The following is a 19,513-nucleotide window of genomic DNA, read 5'->3' as shown; positions in this document are numbered from 1 at the left end:
AGTTGATGAATTAATGCCCCATTATATCAGACAACACTTGGAGGAATCACTGGAAGGAGGCAAAGTTGCAGAACGTAGAGTGTGTGGGGGATTTCAATCTTCACCAAGGGTAGCTTGGCACCAGCTTGATTAAAATCAGACTGATAGAGCCTTAAAAGGACATTGCTGCTAGACTGCTTTGTGACAGGTGGGGAGGGAACCAACAAGAAGGAAATACATACTTAATTCCCACATCATTCCCACCAATCTGCCTACTGCAGATACAGATATATCTGTCCATGGTTGTATTGGTGACAGTGACCAGTGCACATAGTCTTTGAAAAGACAAATTCTACCTTTACATTGAGAAAACCTTGAAATATGCTGTGTGACACTTTCACATGCTAAATAGGATGATTTCAAACAAACCTAGCAACTCAAGACTGGTCATTCATGAGGTGCTGTAGGCCATCAGCAGAATCATCCTCTATCACAATCTGTAACCTCTTGACCCAGAAATATCCCTCACTCTACCATCACCGTCAAGCCAGAGGATCAATTCCAGGTACTAAAAAGAATTCGGGAATAGCACCAAGCATACTTAAAAATGAAACAAAACAGGACTATGTCAATGTCAAACAGCATAAGCAGCAAGCAATAGACAGAACTAAGCAATTCGACCATCAGGTTCTGCAGTCCTGCCACATCCAGATGTAAACAGTGATGGACAATCTAAACAAATCATTGGAGCAGGGGGTTCTTCAAATATCCCCATCCTGAATGATGGGGAAGCCCAATACATCAGTGCAAAAGATAAAACTGAAGTATTTGCAACAATCTTCAGTCAGAAGTGCCGAGTGGCTGATACATCTCATACCACTTCCAGAGGATCCCTGCATCACATATGCCAGTCTTCAACCAAAATCAATCCACTCCACATTATATCAGGAAATAGTTGGAAGCACTGGATTCTGCAAAATCTAAGGACCCTGACAACATCCCATCAATAATTCTGATGACTTGTGCTCCTGAACTTGCCATATCCCGAGCCAAGCTATTCCAGTCCAGCTACAACACTGACACCCACCGGATGTGGAAAATTGCCTAGGTATGTCCTGTATACCAAAAGCAGGATAAATTCAATTCACTCAATTACTGCCCAATCAGTTTATTGTCAATCATCAGTCAAGTGATGGAAGCTATCATCAACAGTGCTATGAAGCAGCACCTGCTCAGTACTAACATGCTCAATGCGACACAATTGGGTTCTACCAGGGCTATTCAGCTCCTGATCTCATTACAGCCTCATTTCAAACATAAACAAAAGAGCAGAATTCCAGAGGTAAGGTGAGCGTGATTGTCCTGGCCATCAAGTCTCCTTTTGACCTAGTGTGGCATCAAGGAGCCCTAGCAAAACTGGAGTCATTGCGAATCAGGAAGAAAACTCCCCACTGATTGGAGTCATACCTGGCATCAAGAAAGATAGTTGTGGTTGTTGGAAGTCATTCATACCACCTCCAAGGCATCTCAAGGAATTCCTCAGGGTAGTGTCCTAGGCCCACCTGTCCTCAACTGTTTAAATGACCTACCCTTCATCAGAAGGTCAGAAGTGGGGATTGTATCTACATCAAAATGTTCAGTATCATTCATGACTGCTCAGATACCAAAGTAGCCCATTGTCAAATGTAACAATACCTGGACAATATCCAGGTTTAGGCTGAAAAGTGTTAAGTAACATTGAGGCCATATAAATGCCAAGCAATGACCATCTCCAATAACAGACAATTTAAGCATCACACCTTGACATTCAATAACAGTATCATCATTGAATCCTCCATAATCAATATCCTGTGATTACCATTGACTGAAAACTGAACTGGACTTGCCATATAAATATAGTGGCTATAACAGCAGGTCAGAGGTGAGGAATCTCCAAGTAAGTACCTCATCTCCTTAATCCCCAAAGCCTGTCAATCATTTACAAGGCATAAGTCAAGGGCTCTTGCCTGGATTTGTCCAGCTCCAAAAAACCCACAAAGCTTGATACCATCCAAGACAAAACAGCCTGCTTGTTTGGGACCATATCCCCAAACATCCACTCCCTCCACCATTAACATTCCATAGCAGCCATGTTCAATTATCTTCAGTGTGACTGAATCAAAATACTGGTATTCCTTCCCTAAAGGCATTGTGGGTCTACTAGAGCACATGGACTGCAGCAGTTCAAGGCGGCAGCTCACTAGCATCTTTTCAAGGGTAACTAGGGATGGCCAGGACAATGATGCCCACATCCCACGAGTAGAAAAAATACTGATGTATGAGATGCTGTCCCTGTACTTCTTTCTTTTCTTGCTGTACTTAATCCCTTTCTTCTGCTTGCCATACTCTTGGGATGGGATTGTCTTTTTGAAAGGCCAGGTGTATGTCTTGCCTGGCTCAGGAGACAGGAGCCATGAGTTGAGGTTATATTCCTTGGCACTGATGAAACAGTTTCTAATATGATGGTCCAGGTGGAATAGAACCAGGAGAAAGGACTGAAGGTGGGATGAGGCAGTATGATCGCTACCAGGAATCCAAGCTCAGATCTGGTATGAGTAGTTTTCGTATAAAATGTGTTTCAGTAGTACGATTTGGCTATAATGTTGCTGAAGAATTAAATTATGGAATTTTTGAGAATGCCTACCGCTTCACAATAGCACGATTACAGTGGTAATTGTTTCACATGCTTTGTTCTGCACATGTGGTGATGTTAGCGAAGTCTTTGTTCTGTTCTGCCAATGTTAGCAGCCATCAGAGCATGTAAGAGGTACAGGATGATACATTGAGTAGCTTCACCTCAAAAATTAGACTAATGAATGTTCATTGCTCTCCCTCTGAGACAATAATATTCTTTATAATTCCTATATAAGCCCTGTATAATTCCTGCATTACTCTTATACATACCATTTGCCTTTCTACTTTGTTCTTGTGCTACTCCTACCTCCAAACACAACCTCTCTCATTCAACCCATGAACCAGGTGCATTATCAGCTTTTAAAGTTTATTATTTAAGCATACTTAAGAGGCTGATTGCAGCTACTGACAAGGATAAGAAGGACAGTGTTCTTCAACTTTGGTCAAGCTTTAACATAAAAAGTGGTATTGACATTATTGTAGAGGCCTGGGTGATGTCAGTAAGTATGGTGGCAGTTTGGTGGCAACTTGTCCAGATTTTGTTCAAGATTTTTAAAAAGGATATGAACCATCAGAGGAGCTCCCAAAAATTAAAAAAAAAGCATTGCGTCGCCCTTACAAAGCAGGTTGGCTTTGTAGAAGTGGAAAGTGAGGATATCAAAGAGCCATTTGAGTCTCACTGTAAAGACATCTCTATAGCTGATCGATAACAGATTGTCGCTGAGGGGGATGTGGAAGTTGGAGATGAAAAAGATGAAGTCAGGATGCAGCACCACGAGAGCTTTCCACTTCTCTTTTGTCTCCTATTCTGAAGGAAATTGAGAGGCAGTTGTACCTCTTAGAGGACGATTATAATGCAGAATGCAGCAGGGTAGCAGTTCATTCATCTGGTACCCTATGATCAGCTTTTTCAAGGACAGAAGGAAAAAGGCAAAGCAGCAAAAACTGGATGTCTTTTTTTAAAAAGCAAACCCCAAGAAACAGTCAGAAGACAATCAACCACAGCCACTCACTTCTGCAACCATAACTGCACCTGAAAGTGGTAATGATGACAACCCTCTGTCTCTGCAATAACAATACTTTTTCAATGTAATTGTTAAATTTACTTCTGTTTCATTAATAAACACAATTTAAACTTTTGTTCAGGCTGTGTTATACTTTGTGTTAGGCTTTGGGTGATTTTTGAGTGATGGCGAGTGACATTTTTCACTGGTTTGCTCCTAACCCCACCTTTCTCATAGACCCCAAGGTTTCGCTGGAACACAACTACGTCATTATAGGAGAACTACCTGTAGTATTTATTGCTCAGCCACTAATTTTAATTTTAAACAATTGCAGTATTTTTGTTAATTTGTGAAGTTTGTAAGGCTGTAGAATGCAAGATAACAATTTTCAGAATTGAAAAAGTTTTGGTCAAAAATTATGAAAGGATTATACCACTAGATTCAGCATAATTATGAAATTGTCTCTACAATTCAAAAAGAGAACAACAAAAAAAGAAGTCAGTTAAGTTTTCAGACATCTAGTCACCATACTAGGTAACATCATCAGTGAGTCTTCAGATGAAGCATTGGTGGTATGGCCCGTTTTCTATTTAAGTGTTTAGGTTTCCTTGAGTTGGTGATGTCATTTCTTGTGGTGATGTCATTTCCTGTTATTTTTCCTGAACATAGTCCGCCAATTTCTCAGCAACAAACCCAAACAAGCATACAAAACATGTCCAGAAACCCTAGCCACTCTCCCCTACATCAAAGACAACTCGGAAATAACCGCCAGACTACTCAGACCTCTTGGCATCATGGTAGCCCACAAACCCACCAACACACTAAAACAGCAGCTAATGAATTTGAAAGACCCTATATAGACAAGCAAATATCTTGCAAGAACTGTAATAAACACTCCATTGGACAAATAGGCAAAAAAACTACCCACTGGGATACATGACCCACTCTCATTAGTATCCTTACATACAAATGAGGAAGGACACAACTTTGACTGGGACAACACATCGATCTAGGACAAGCCAGACAGAGACATGTGGATCCCATTTACCACCCCCTGAGAAAAAGAACAGGAAATGAAATCACCAACCAGAGGAAGCCTAAACACATAAATAGAAAGCAGGCCATACCACCAGTGCTTCATCTGCAGGCTCACTGATGATGTTAACTAGTATGGTGATGAAAAGTTTGAAAATGAACCTTCCAGCTCAGCAAGCAAACCTACATCCAGAACCTCAACCTGAGCTACACATCTTCTGAAAACTTGCCAAGAAGTCAATTTAGTAAGAACTTATGACGGATAGTTGTTTTAAAATCATTCAGCGATGAGAGTTTCATTAGCTCAGCCAGCATTTATTGCCCATCCCTAAATATTTGCATAATGGTGATGTACCACATTCCAGAACCACTGGAGTCTATTCGATGTAGGTGCACCACAATGCCATAACAGTGGAAGTTTCAGGATTTTGTTGCATGACTAATCTGTGAAACAGCTTCCCCAATATTGGTCCGAGCTCCCGGATCACTTTGCACGGTCAACACAGCCGGGTTTACTGAGGTTGTTTATGATGCATATGTCAATACCAAGTAGTCAAGCTGATTTTATTCCTTTGTTTTAACTTCATAGTCACAGCTGAGAGGACAGTTAGGAGACAACCATATTGCTGTGGGTCTGGTGTCTAAGCTAGACCAAATAAGGATAGAAGATTTTGTGGGCGGCACGGTGGCACAGTGGTAAGCACTGCTGCCTCACAGCGCCAGAGACCCGGGTTCAATTCCCGCCTCAGGCGACTGACTGTGTGGAGTTTGCACGTTCTCCGTGTCTGCGTGGGTTTCCTCCGGGTGCTCCGGTTTCCTCCCACAGTCCAAAGATGTGCAGGTCAGGTGAATTGGCCATGCTAAATTGCCCGTAGTGTTAGGTAAGGGGTAAATGTAGGGGTGTGGGTGAGTCGCGCTTTGGCGGGTCGGTGTGGACTTGTTGGGCCGAAGGGCCTGTTTCCACACTGTAATGTAATCTCATTTCCTTCTCTAAAAAGGACATGAGTGAACCAAATGGACTTTTACAACAATTGACAATGATTTCATGGTCATCATTTAAAAAAAAAATCAGATTCTTTGAAATTAAATTCAAATTCTATCAGCTACAGTGGTGTGATGTGCAAACTTGGGTTCCCAGAGCATTTCCAGGGTCTTGGGATTACTAATCCAGTACCAACATCATTATGTCCTTTTATAAAGCTGTTGAGTGATAACAGGTAAATTTTATAGTCCCTTATTGCTGGAAAACACATTTTGTAAAACCCTAGGATCTATGCTTTTTTTGTGCAAGAACAGCTTCTGGGGTCAGGTTGCTGTGTGTTTTCATAAATATAAGACATAATTTGTTGAAAAAAAATTTGATGCAGAAAACAGCTCTCCTTCTCAGTCAGTAGTAGACAAACTGGGAAGCAAAACCAGCTAAAAGCTTTTTTTCCTCTCTCTCTCATATAAGTAGTTTGAAAATCTGACGGTGTCAAATATCAGGATTGCTAACTATTACCCATTTGAATCTAAAATCTGTTCTGAAGATTGTCTGACATCTTTTACTGTGAAATAAATGCCGATATTCGGTAAGTCAGCCTTCATTTACATGGAGAGCCTTTGACATTGATTTCAGAGCCTTAGAGCCACTCTCAGAGTGAACAGAACCTCTGACACTCCTGCTTATACCTGTCAGCAAGGGCTCCCTGATAGAAGCTGTTAATCTGGTCCAATCAGGAACTTCTATTTTATGGCTGGCTGACTTTCATTACAATTACGACATCCCTCCCAGAGTTCGAGGACGTGGCTGGTTTATTTTTTTTCTAGTTCCTCTTGGGCTGTTTTAGCACCAAGTCAGGTTCCTCCAATTCTGCCTGAGACAGGTGGCATGTAAGGCACAGTAGCTCACCACTTGCACCAGGAGAGTCTCAGAGGAAATTCATTTTCCACTAAACAGCAACATCTGCCATGTTCATCTCAGATTCCTAGGTATCTGTAACTCTTCACAGGGACCTTCCTGAAAAACCTCCAGAAATTTAATTAGGACTTCAGTTAGGCAGCCATTTTCTAATTGAAAAATGTTGAGCCAGTCTAGGCGAATCTTTCCCAGCCAATTTCGCTCCATTAAGCTTGGGTCTGAAACTTTTCCGACATTAACTGAATCAGCTGTTTCAGATAAGAGACCCGAACTGAAGTTGCACCCTTAATCTGTACAAGGTTCCCCGATATAAGTTCTCAGTCTAGCTGAGGCCTATGCAAACGTTGTTAGGGGTTGGAGTTTGGAGTGAATTTTGTTAAAGACTGGTTCTGCAATCACCGAAATGGCTTTGCTCGTATTGACTTCCATTTGAACCAGGTGACCATTTAACCAGACATTTATTTTGATTGCTTAGGATCATCCAAATCAGAACCAATTTAACTGTTCCAAACCAGATGTAAATGGACTTTCCACAGTTCATACTTTTCTGGATAACAGCCTTGGAGTTCTCTTACTCAATTGAGATCCAGTTGGACTCTTTTGTTGCCTTGAGTCCACAGTCCGGCAGCAACCACAACGGTTAGCTGGCCTGGGTCCTGAAGAAAGTTTTAACCATTTGGTCAATATAGAGTCCCTCTGCTCAGGATATGTCCTGAGTGAGGCAATGCAATTGCCTTCATTCAAGTGGCGTTCCCCAGCTCAGTTGGTGGCGAGGGTATCCACTTCCATCAAAATACCCTGCAACTCATATGTTCCACTTGCTGCATTTTCCAATTATAAAGACAGTTATAGTGCCTGTATGAAGTCCAGTTGGGTTTCAGCTAGATGTTTTGCACGGTAACATTATGGATACCAAATGGATTTTCGATGTCCTTCCACCCCATTTTTAGTGCAGAAACCACATTGGTGTTTTAGAATCTTAATAGAATGTGTGAAAAATAAATTTTAAAAACACTGGAAATCAGTAAAAATGAACAGGCTGAGATTGGGAAGGGAACTTGTTATCTTTAACCAGTATGACTGATATGTGATTCCAGTCCAACGTCAGTGAAAGGAGGCCTACACTCTTGTAAGTGAACATTAACAGGCTCTATCAATCATTACTTGATAAAAGGGACATTAAGAAAGTTTGTCTTAGAACTGTACAGGCCCTTGTACAGGCCTTCAATCCTACTCTAAGATCAGACTACATACCCTTCATCGTACTAACTTCTATATTCCTGTCCAAGAGTTGCTTGAATGTCCCAAATGTGTCTGATTCTGCTACCACTGCTGGTAGAACATTCCATGCACCCACCATTCTCTGTGTAAAGAACATACCTCTGATATCTCCCCTAAACCTTCCTCCAATTACCTTAAAATTATGCCCCCTTGCGAATACATTTCTGCCATGGGGAAAAAAAGTCTCTGTCTATACATGCTATCTATGCCTCTCAACATCTTATACACCTCAATCAAATCACCTCTCATCCTTCTTCACTCCAATGAGAAAAGCTCTAGCTCCCTCAGCTTTTCTTCATAAGGCATGCCCTCCAGTCCAGGCAGCATCCTGGTAAATCTCCTCTGCACCCTCTCTATAGATTCCACATCTTTCCTATAATGAGGCAACCAGAACTGAACACAATATTCAGATTGTGGTCTAACCAGGATTCTGTAGAGCTGCAGCATGACCTCATGGCTCTTAAACTCAATTGCCCTGCCAATGAAAGCCAACACACCATTTGCCTTGTTTACAACCTTCTTAATTAACCTCGCTGGCAATTTTGAGGGATAAATAGACATGGACCCCAAGATCTCTCTGTTCTTCTACACTGCCAAGAATTCTGCCTTTAACCTGGTATTCCGTACTCAAATTCGACCTTCCAAAGTGAATGACTTCACACTTTGCCAGGTTGAACTCCATCTGCCACTTATCAGCCCAATTTTGTATCCTGTCAATGTCTCGTTGCAACCTACAACAACCTTCCACACGATCCACAACTCCAGCAATCTTTGTGTCAACAGCAAACTTACTAACCCACCCTTCCACATCCTCAGCCAAGTCATTTATAAAAATCACAAAGAGCAGAGGTCCCAGAATTGATCCCTGTGGAAAACCACTAGTCACCGAACTCCAGGCTGAATACTTTCCATCTACCACCACCCTCTGTCTTCTATGGTCAGCCAATTCTGTATCCAGACAGAAGGTTTCCCTGTATCCCATGCCTCCCTACTTTCTGAATGAGCCTACCATGGGGAACCTTGTCAAATGTCTTGCTAAAATCCACATACACCACATCCACTGCTCGACCTTCATCTTGTTTTGTCACATCCTCAAATAATTCAATAACAATTGTGAGGCATGACCTGCCCCTCACAAAGCCATACTGACTATCTCTAATCAATCTATGGTCTTCCAAGTGATCATAAATCCTGACTCTCAGAATCCTCTCCAATACTTTGCACACCACAGACCCTTTTCACTCTATGACAGGTTCTGCACAGGATGAATTGGACAAATAGTTGGAGTGATTTGTTGGTGTTGATCAAGTTAAACACACAGTGTGAACTATTCCTTTATATGCAAGAAGATTGCCACAGCAATATCATGTCCACATGCTCATTTCACATTGCTAGCCTATTTGCCTACGTACCAAGCAAGGAAGCTGAACACATTTGTACTATACCATTATATCATGACAATCTATATGTACCACCAGTATGTGACCAAGCTTGATGCTGAAAAAGGCATGAAGACAACCTTAAGGCTAACCTGATCAGATCAGCTTTCATGGTTTATTGCACAAAACCATGAACTGAGGTCATGTGGTATATGAATTTCAGTGCTGATATGATACCAGGAGTTCAGGCTGTTATGTCCTAAAGACTAGCCGATCATATCAAATAGCATCTCCCTTCAGCTGTTTGCTACATGCAAGGTACTGATTACATCCAAGCAAAACTCACATGTCCAACATTAGATATGGTTTTATAATTAAACAACATTTAATTTATAATCCTGAGAGTGCATCCGGTCTTTTAGTATGGTGCACATGCATACATTGAAAGCCACATGCAATTTTTCTTTTTAGGATTTGTTCATGGGATGTGGGCATTGTCAACTGGACCAGCATTTATTATCCATCCCAAGTTGCCCTTGAGAAGGAGGTAGCGAGCTGCCTTCTTGAACCAGTACAGTCCATGTGCTGTAGGAAATCCAGAATTTTGAACCAACGGCATGGAAGGAATTGCATGGAAACTGACTTAGAGGGAAACTTAAAGCTGGTGCAGTTCCCATGTGTCTGCTAACCTTGTCTTTTGAGAAGAAAGTGGTTATGGGTTTGGAAGGTGCTATCTAAGCATCTTTGCTAAATTTCTGCAATGTACCTTGTAGATAGTCGCGGCAGTGTGGTAGATGTTTGCAAATACACAGCGTTGGTGGTGGATGTTTGCAAATACACAGAGCTATGTCCTTAGCAAATAGCAAGAACATAAACAAACACCATACCTGTTTCAACTATAAAAAAAATAGCTAACAGCCATTCCCTGGTTAATTTCTCAGGACAATGCCTTGATAAGTCAATCTGCCGTAATTAAAATAAAACAAATTTTGGCAATTAACAGTCAGTCATCATTAAAAGGAGGATGTTATTAAACTAGAGAGGGCGCAGAAAAGATTTATAAGGATGTTGCCAGGATTGGAAGGTTTGATTTATAGGGAGATGCTGAGGGGTGACCTTTTAGCAGGGGCATGGATAAGGTGAATAGCCAAGGTCTTTTTCCTAGGATGGGGTAGTCCAAAACTAGAGGGTTTAAGGTGCGAGGGGAAAGATTTAAAAGGCACCGGAGGAGCAACCTTTTTACGTAGAGGGTGGTGTGTGACTGGAACAAGCTGCCAGAGGAATTACAACATTTAAAAGGCATCTGGATAGGTATATGAATTGGAAGGGTTTAGAGGAATATGGATCAAATGCTGGCAAATAGGACTAGGTTAGATTGGGATATGTGGTCAGTGTGGTCATGTTGGACTGGACTGTCTGCTTCCGTGCTGTATGACTGACTGGTGCATTCACCATGTCAACAACTCTAACAATCAGCGTCCATTTGCCAACCAATCAACACTGTCCATTCATACAGTATTAAAAATATATTTTTCCTTCACTTTGGTTTTCTGACTTACTGTCCTGATGACTACAAGATGAAAAGCTCCGACAAAATGTATCTTTGTTTTTAGCAATACTGAAGTTTCATATTCCAAAAGACCAGAACTTGAAAGGGTTCAAAAAAGATTTACAAGGATGTTGCCAGGGTTGGAGGTTGGAGCTATAGGGAGAGGCTGAATAGGCTGGAGCTGTTTCCTCAGGAGCATGAGAAGCTGAGGAGTGACCTTATAGAGATTTATAAATATATGAGGGGCATTGATAGGGTGAATACTCAAGGTCTTTTTCCCCAGAGTTGGGAATCCAAATCTAGAGGGCATAGGTTAAAGGCGAGAAGGGAAATATTTAAAAGGAACCGGACTTCTGGAACACTACAGATGGAGACTTGTATAGTGTGATCTGACATTATGACATAGTTCCATACACACAAACTTGGCAGCTAATCTTAGAATAAAGTAAAACAACCTTTTACTCCACATCTCCCTCAGGTTCTTTTACAGTGCTCCTTTCAACCATTGGCATATAACCATGAACCTTGAACTTATTACTTGACGTCTCCTCCCTTTCCCCACCAGGCCTGAGAAGTCTCTTACTTAATACATTCATCTGTCATAGCCTTTTCAGGTCTTTTGGATAACATGTACAATCTATGCGCTTTATCATTGCCTGGGAAGCAAATGCAGGTGGAAATGGGATGCTTTTTTCTGACCTTGATGGAGTCCTCACCACTATCTCAAAAGAAAAAAAAAGGCTATCCTTCTTTGAAGGAGGGTCACTGGAACTCAAAAAGCTAATTCTGTTTTATCTCCACAGATGTCATCAGACTTACTGAGTTTCCCCAGCAATTTCTGTTGTTTGTTTGTTTCAGAACCTTCTGGATAACTTTACTGCCAGAGTTGTTTGTGATTCTCCTGTTTGGAGAGGAACCATTGGGGAAAACAACATGGGAAAAACCAGTGTGGATGTTATCCTCCTGCTGACTAGTGTGCTCAGCATAGCCTCAAAATAACAAACATCATCTTCCACTAGAAGGACAAATACAAAACATGAAAGGATGTTGGATCAAAGCATTGCCACTTCCTCCATTATGTCATTGCTTAAGCCAAAGGTCTAAGTAATGTCTGTGTCACTTTATCTGTGCAGGGGCCTGATAGCTATTGGATAAAATTTTGATTTATTTGATTGGTAATTAACATCTACCTAGCACAGAGAAATTACAACAAACAAATCTCCAAAGAGGAGAAACAACAATGTATTAGGATTAAAGCATGCTGATCGGATACAGGAGTTTCGAAAGGAACTCATAACCAATCTGGAAAATTTTCACACATCCAACTCAATGTTAGAACAGTGGGATCACTGTGACCAGATCATTAGGTACAAACATCATTGTTATCAGGGTTGAAAAACTATGCAGAAATATGTTGCCTGCTGGAACAAAAGTGAACAGCTTTCATTGCTTGGTAAGACAACCCAATGTCATTTGTCAAGAAGACAGCATTCCATCACTTGAAGACTGAGACCCAAAGACAAATTTGGACAATAAAGGCAAGTGATAAGACAAGATTCAACAGTATCTGTCCTAACATGCAAAGCTTTTTTGAAGCCATAAGGGCCAGATAGACAAAATCCCCTTGTTCACAGGTAAGTGTCTCTCTTCTTGATTATGACATTACCATCCATCAGTGCTGGAAATTCATTTCCAAATCCTCAACCATAAATCCACACTGTCAGCTTGTATCCTTCAGAAGCTATTCGCCAGTACTCAGTGGTAGAATCAAAGAATCAACTTACTTTAGTTGGAGAGCTTCAACAACCAATCAAATGCATAAAAAAGTTCAAAGCCTGTGGACCTGATGAAGATGTTCCAGCTGAGGTCTTCAAAGCTGTAAACTTCTGCTCACATCTAGATTCATGTTCTCACCCTGCAGATTTGGAAAGAAAGAGAACTCTTCTGTGATTTAAATAACGTGATATTTGTAATTATCTTCAAAAAGGAAGATAAATCACACTGCAGAAACTATCAAGGTACTTTCCTGTAGTCCATAGTGGGGAAAATCCTGACACACTTTATCCTGTATCACCTACTTCCAGTGGCAGAGGAAATCCTGCCAGAAACAGAGTGTGGTTTTCGATCTTCATAGGAATATCTGACATAATATTTATTGCTATGTAAATTAAAGGTACATGCTGAATATGACACAGGGAACTTTTCATTACATTAATAGACCTAACCATACTTTATTCAGTAAATTGAGAGACCCAATGAATCTTCTATAGAGATTTGAATGTCTAATAAACTTTAATATAATCTTGCAATGCTTTCATGGTAATTTCTTTGCATTTGTCTTAAGTGGGAGATCTGAAACAGTTATCTTTAAAATTCAGTGTTAAGCAAAATGAGACAGTCTGCATATATTTAAAATCTACTAGTGTTTGTTCACCGTGAAATTCAACTTCTCTTTAGTGTGAATATTAAATATTGCCTAGATGGAAAATTCTTTAACCTCAGTCCTGTCTGTGCCAAACTAAAATGACCACCGTAAACATATATGACCTCCAGTACGTTGCCGACTGTGTGGTTATCACCCATTCTGCACCAGATTTGCAAGCTTTCTCAACCTCTTCAGTTCTGCATAGTCTGTCCTTAGACGTTGCCAGGATTAAAAAAAACACATATTCAACCCGACCTAGTTAGTCAAATATTTTATTTCCCATATAAGTTAAAACAGATACTTTGATAACTTCCCATACCATGGCAGCTACCTCTCTCAAAAGAAAATCCAACATCAGATCAGGGGCAACAACTCAGCCTTGTACAAGCTACACCAGTATAGACAGGGAGGGGAGGCAATGGCCTTGTGATATTATTGTTAGACTATTAATCCAGAAAACTAGGCAATGGTCTAGGGACCTGAGTTTGAATCATGGTAGAATTTGAATTCAATAAAAATCTGAAATTAATAGTTGAATGACAAACATGAAACCATTGTTGATTGTTAGGAAAAAGCCCAACTGGTTCACTAACATCCTTTAGAGAAGGCAACTGTGTTACCTGGTTAGCTGACACATGACTCCAGACCCACAGCAGGTGACTCTGAAGTGCCTCTGGGCAATTAGGGGTGGGCAATTAATGCTGACCGAGACAGTGATGCCCACATCCTGTGAATGAATTAAAATTGTATACATTTGACAACAAAAATCTCCATAAATCAACTTTCCTAAATTATAGAATGGTTGTTGTCACCACACTCCTGTAAAGTCATGAGACCTGGACTATGTATTAGCATCACAAAAAATGTTGAAACATTTCACCAGCAAAGACTCCACTCCATTCTCCAGATTCAAAGGTAGAACCATCAAACAAATACAAGTGTCCTTTTGCTTGTAAATCTGGCTGTGTTCAGGCAAAAACAAATCCTGCAAAACCAACTATAATTGGCTGGACTCTGCCAGGATGGCCGAAAAGTATTTGTCCCTCCCCCCACCACGTCTTGATTTTTCAAGTGGGCAGTGATCCAGGAGCAGAGAAAGAAAATACTACTGAGACTCTGAAGCTCTTTTTAAAGAATGACAGCTTTGATATAAATGACTGAAAAGAATTTGCTATACATTTTTCAAGGTGTGGACAAATTGTCTACCAAGTTACATCATGCTTTCAGATGAAAAACCTTAATAATGAGGTGGGGAGATAACAATGAAGAATGAGAAGAGAGCAAATCTTGCTTCTACATCCCATTACCACATGGAACATCTTGTGTGTCTGCCAAAAGATCTGTGGATACAGAACCAGTCTGTTCATTCACAAGTTCAAAACTTATGAAACTCATGACCCTGAACAGATGTCATCCTTAAATAGAGAGTCAGTTGACAATGCCGCAAAAATGAAGACCCTATTCTTGTAAGTTAATACTGATATACTTTACTAAACATAACCATATTTTAAGAGGACAAGTTCTGGAACCTTACAGTCAGGATTCAGTATCAATGTGATCTTATGTCACTATTGATCTAGCTCTTTATGCACATGCTTAGTATTGTCTAATATGGACTGTTGATTTTTAATCACATGTAACTTACATGTACCTGAACTCCATTGCATCATTTAAAGAACATTAATTTTTCTCAAGTTAATAGTAAGGTGGGATCAAGTTTCATACTGTGACATTGTCCACTCAACATCTAAAACAGCTGCTATTTACAAAGTGTCATATAATGTTGCCATCTCCTCTTCCAGCAGCTTAAGACTCAAATTTATCTGTTGTGCAATATTGCTTCACCTGATACACAAGTTATTTAAATCAATTAGTTATTTAAATCAGTGATAATATATTTGCTTCCATCTGATTCCTGCCTTAACTAAGTCATAAGTTGGGGGGAAATGTGCCATTTGGCATCACTACATAATGCTTCATGCAGTGAAAGCTTTGGAGGTTCATAAATCTGTCTTTTCTTCACGTCAGGCAATGTCTCAAAAGTCTCCATAACTTATGCATCTGAATCGAAGAGCAGAAAAGCCCAATCACTGTGCTGTATGTGCCAGTGTCACTGCAAGAATACACATCTGCTTCAATACATTTTGGTAGTGTCAGCACCATCAGTCAGATCAAATGGCTCAATTCCCGGGACTGTACATATAAAAGCTCTAGTAGATGGACTACAGATTATTATTTATATATAAACTGTATACAACTAATCTGTGGGTAACTGACACATTAAATTTTTTGTGCATTACAGATTTTGAAGACGGATTTTTATCAATGATTTCTTAGAAACAACTTTCTACAAAGGAGGATTGGCATTTTGAAAGAGTGTCCAAAGCTTTTAAGAGAAGAGAAGATATAATTTTATGCCTTAAGTTATTGGACAAACTTGTAAAAACCTTTGGATTGTGCTGAAGTTTGCACAGGAAAAACCTTGAACAAAAATTGCCTTTCAGTACACAGCTAGCTGTAGCTATTGTGGAGAAAGCATGCAAGGAGAACCAGTGCTCTCTCTGTCAATAAGAGGAAATATATTTAAGCAAAGCCAGCTAAAAGCTCTTTCCCTCGCAGAAATAGTTTGCAAAAACTGATAATTGAAATTGTAATCAGGACTCCCAACTAATTTGCCATCTGCATCCGAAATCTGGTCCAAAATTCCACCAGTCTGCAACTATCAACAACTAGATCTCATTGACAGGAAATCAAAAGAATGGTGAGTAATCAACCCAATCTGAATTTTCACCCTCAAGATACAAGGTTTTTTGCTCATTTTTTTCAAACTCATGACATTTTTGCAGAACTGTCCTGTGTAGTTTATGTATGAATGATGCTTGTATACAAGATTATAGGATATGGTTTAAGATTGCATAGTAGTTTAATTAATAGCCCATTTTACCACTTGCTTAAAGAATACATTTTTTCTTAATAAGTAAGTTATTTTTGAGCTTATCAAAGAAACCTTATTGCAAGTCTCTTTCTGTTCTAGGTAATCGTAATAAAGGGATGCAAATTGATCATTTTGGTGATTAAATAAAACATTTAGACTTTTGGTATGGCTCGTGGAGTTTGATTACCAATGTACTCATCCTGTCAGAATTGTCACAGTACTTGTCAATATTACATCCCAGATTGAAAGAACCACACTCACTATCACAGATTAGCAAAGTTTTAACAAAGCTTTAATGCAGCATTATTATTGTTGCTGTTCTATTATGTGTGTCAATTGACCTTGGACCTCCATGACAGGTGACTCCTTGTCAAGTAGAAAGTATACTTTACTGTAGCTTATCCAAATATTGTATATTATTTAACATACAAGTCATTATGAAATCCCTCCTTTATGATAAAAAAATCCAAGATATTTTTGGTATTACACAAATGAACACTTGTATGTTAGATAAAATCTATAATTGCAAACAACACAACACAACAACAACAACAATCAACATCACAAGGGCAAAGTTCAGTGTACATCCTTTTAGCTTTGAACATGATCAAAACATATAAAACATTATAGCTAGATGTATCAACATTTTCTATTTCCCAAATTAAAAATCATACAATTTCAAATCACGTCAGTTTTCCAAACTGATTTCCAATTTCATGCGCTGTCACTAAATCATAAAATCTTCCTCTTTTGATGGCTTCCTCTCATGCTGTAATCTGGTCACATACTGATAATCATACTAGATTAGGAAAGGTTGTTCCCTCTGGAATTGTTTTTCTCTCTTGATTTTAAGCTGACTGTCTATAGGCCACCAAATAATAACATGACATTGGGGCAGGCAATAAACAAAAGAAATAACTAACGCCCGTAAAAGTGGTACAGCAATTATCATGGGGGATTTTAATCTACATGTTGATTGGTCGAACCAGCTTGGTAAAGGTAGCCTTGAGGAGGTGTTCATTGAATGTATCTGCGATAGTTTTCTTGAACAGTACGCAATGGAACCGATGAAAGAGCAAGCTATCCTAGATTTGGTTCTGTGTAATGAGACAATAATTAATAACCTAATAGTTAGGGATCCTCTTGGAAGGAGTGATCATAGTATGGTTGAATTTAGAATATAGATGGAGAGGGTGAAGATAAAATCCAACATCAGGGTCCTGTGCTTAAACAAGGGAGACTGCAATAGGTGAGGGAGGAATTGGCTAAAGTAGACTGGAAACAAAGACTTTATAGTGGGACAGTTGACGAGCAGTGGGAGACTTTTAAAACAACTTTTCAAAGTACTCAGTTAAAGTACATTCCAGTGAAAAGGAAGGACTGTAAGGAAAGGGGTAATCTTTCAGGGGTGTCTAAGGAAATAAGGGAGGCTATCATATTGAAAGAGAAGGCATACAAAGTGGCCAAGATCAGTGGGAAGTGAGAAGATTGGGAAAGCTTTAAAGGTCAACAGAAAGCCACAAAAAGAACCACAAAGCATTGCTGGCTCTGATTTTTGGATTGTTAGATGCCAGCTTAGATTCAGCCCCTATATTTTGTTCATTTGCTGAGGTCTTTGATATGATACCTTTTGTCTCATGAGGAATTTCATGTAGTCCTTTTAGCAATGATAGTGTACATCTCGAGGCAAAATAAGGCATCTTGAGGCATCTTACTCCGAGTTCAACATTACTTCATCACCTGATATGACAGCATATCTTCTCTTCTGGGTGTAGCATAAGACTTTGCAGCATGTGTTTTTTTAGTATCATGATTTGAATCTCCTGAACAATGTTGCTGTCCCTCATCCTCAAAGTTTACAATTCTTCCAAGTAATTTGTAAACATTGACATTGTCCTCTGTGCACCAAGACCCAGAGTAGGGAAGGGGCATGGTGGTTACTGGTTAGCACTGGTGCCTCACAGTGCAAGGGACCCAGGTTTGATTCAAGCCTTGGAGTTTGAAAGTTCTCCCAGTGTCTGCTTGGGTTTTCGCCAGGTACTCTGGTTTCCTTCCACAGTCCAAAGATGTGGAGGTTAGTTGGATTGGCCATGGCAAGTGCAGGGTTACAGGGATAGGGAGTGGGGCTAGGTGTGGATGGGTCTTCAGGGGAGTCAATGTAGACTTGATGGGCCAAATGTCCTCCTTCCAACATGTAGGGGTTCTATGATTAATATATATCAGGAAAGCAAGGGTCCCAATATCCACCCCACAGAAACTCCACTATAAACCTTCTTCCAGCCTGAAATATGTCCGTTGACCAGTAATTTCTGTTTCCTATCACCCAGATAATTTTGTAACCATGTTGACAATGTCACTCTTATACCATAAACTATAACTTTGGTCAAGATTGTGGTGTGTCACTGTGTCAAATGCCTCTGGTAATCCATGCATACCACACGTCAACAGTAACTCTAGAATTTACAGATTGCTATCCTGAAAATGCTCCCTTTATCCCACTCTTGACCTTCTATTACTTAGCCAATTCTCTATGCATGCTAACGTTACCCCTAATACCATGAACTTTTCTTAAGAAGACGTAACCAAATGCTTTCTAATAATCCACATATATTACATGCACTGCTTCCCCTTTATCTATCCTGCTTGTTATTTCCTCAAAGAATTCTGGTAAAGTTGTCAGGCATGATTTCCCTTAATGAAGCTATGCTCTTCTTGACCATGTTATGCATTTGTAAATGCACTATTACATCCTTATAGATTCTAATATTTTCCCAACAACAGGCATTAATCTAAAAGGTGTATAGTTATCTGATTTATGTTTCCTTCCCTTTTTCCAATTCTTTGGGACTTTTCTAGAATTTAAGGATTCTTGGAAGATTAGTACCATTGCATTCAGCAGCTGTAAAAGGTACTTCATTTAATAACCTAGACTGCATCCTGTCAGGTTCAGGGGACTTACTGGTATTTAGCCCCATTAGTTTCCCTAATACTTTTTCTCTAGGGTACAGTTATTGTATTTATGTCTCTCCTCCTTTTGTACTTGATCATTTTGAAATTTTGTCTTGGTAGCTCTCAATCTACTTCCTCATTCAATACGTCTTTCATTCTCCTCTGTCTTTCAAGAAGATTGTCGTGTGTCTTGGGACAATTATATAATCAAAGGCTAAGTTCATATGGTTGTAAATTGTGCTGGGAATGGTAATCCTGATTCCATTGACTGCAAAAGATATGATTCAAACACAATATAATGCAATCTAGTAACTTTCTGTGAAAACTTTTAAAAATATTTCAATTCAGTTACTTATATTTGCCACTTTAAAAAGATAAAGGTCCACATCTATAACCTATACAAA

The 19,513-nt window shown here is 39.7% G+C and overlaps 1 protein-coding gene across 1 annotated transcript in view; it reads right to left on the bottom strand.

Moving 5' to 3' along the window:
• LOC122551441 (zinc finger protein Helios-like) overlaps positions 1–19,513 on the bottom strand; it is a 229,577-nt gene that overhangs the window by 192,202 nt on the left and 17,862 nt on the right. Inside the window, exon 2 of the mRNA XM_043693360.2 lies at positions 12,585–12,715. The gene's annotated coding sequence lies outside the window, so the exon portion shown is untranslated. The remainder of the gene's footprint in view (positions 1–12,584; positions 12,716–19,513) is intronic.

This window comes from Chiloscyllium plagiosum, unplaced genomic scaffold (genome assembly GCF_037043375.1).
Source record: "Chiloscyllium plagiosum isolate Xiang-an unplaced genomic scaffold, Cpla_swu_hap1 HiC_scaffold_7, whole genome shotgun sequence".
NCBI lineage: Eukaryota > Metazoa > Chordata > Chondrichthyes > Orectolobiformes > Hemiscylliidae > Chiloscyllium > Chiloscyllium plagiosum.
Note: the sequence above shows the minus strand (reverse complement) of the source record. Positions and strands in the feature narration are given on the sequence as shown.